The sequence below is a fragment of the Balaenoptera borealis genome (assembly GCF_965194805.1).
Source record: "Balaenoptera borealis genome assembly, chromosome: 11".
Classification (NCBI taxonomy): domain Eukaryota; kingdom Metazoa; phylum Chordata; class Mammalia; order Artiodactyla; family Balaenopteridae; genus Balaenoptera; species Balaenoptera borealis.
In genome coordinates this window covers 84936878-84937539 of record NC_138868.1, presented here as the reverse complement: position 1 = coordinate 84937539, position 662 = coordinate 84936878, and the positions used below count along the sequence as shown (strand labels likewise).

At 48.6% G+C, this 662-nt stretch overlaps 1 protein-coding gene and 2 pseudogenes across 4 annotated transcripts in view; all 3 read right to left on the bottom strand.

Annotated features, from left to right (window-relative positions):
- The window catches only part of GUCY1A2 (guanylate cyclase 1 soluble subunit alpha 2), a 432229-nt gene that overhangs the window by 29041 nt on the left and 402526 nt on the right, over window positions 1–662 (bottom strand). The window lies entirely within an intron of this gene.
- LOC309604887 (DNA endonuclease RBBP8 pseudogene) overlaps window positions 1–662 on the bottom strand; it is a 421592-nt pseudogene that overhangs the window by 359600 nt on the left and 61330 nt on the right. The window lies entirely within an intron of this gene.
- The window catches only part of LOC309605862 (HIG1 domain family member 1A, mitochondrial pseudogene), a 19231-nt pseudogene extending 18569 nt beyond the window's left edge, over window positions 1–662 (bottom strand). The window contains exon 1 of the transcript in view: window positions 602–662. The product of the transcript in view is annotated as an HIG1 domain family member 1A, mitochondrial pseudogene (transcript). The remainder of the gene's footprint in view (window positions 1–601) is intronic.

The following is a 662-nucleotide window of genomic DNA, read 5'->3' as shown; positions in this document are numbered from 1 at the left end:
CTTGGAAAATTTAAGAAAATTGAAATCTTATCAATCATCTTTTCCAACCACAATGCTATGAGATTAGAAATCAATTACAGGAAAAAACTGTAAAAACCACAAATACATGGAGACTGAACACTGTGCTGCTAAATAACCAAGAGATCACTGAAGACATCAAAGAAGAAATAAACAAATACATAGAAACAAAATACAATGAAAACACGATGATCCTAAGCCTATGGGATGCAGGGAGAGGACTGGGGTTGGCTGTGTGAACACAGCCTGAAGGGGCTAGTGCACCACAGCCAGCCGGGAGGGAGTCCAAGAAAAAGTCTGGAGCTGCCAAAGAGGAAAGAGACTTTTTTTGCCTCTTTGTTTCCTGGTAAACGAGAAGAGGGGATTAAGAGCGACACTTAAAGGAGCTCCAGAGATGGGCGTGAGCCACGGCTATCAGCACAGACCCCAGAGACGGGCATGAGACACTAAGGCTGCAGCTGCAGCCACCAAGAAGCCTGTGTGCAAGCACAGGTAACTATCCACACCGCCCCTCCTGGGAGCCTGTGCAGCCTGCCACTGCAGGGTCCTGTGATCCAGGGACAACTTCCCCGGGAGAACACACGGTGTGCCTCATGCTGGTTCAACGTCACACTGGCCTCTGCCACCACAGGCTCGTCCTGCAT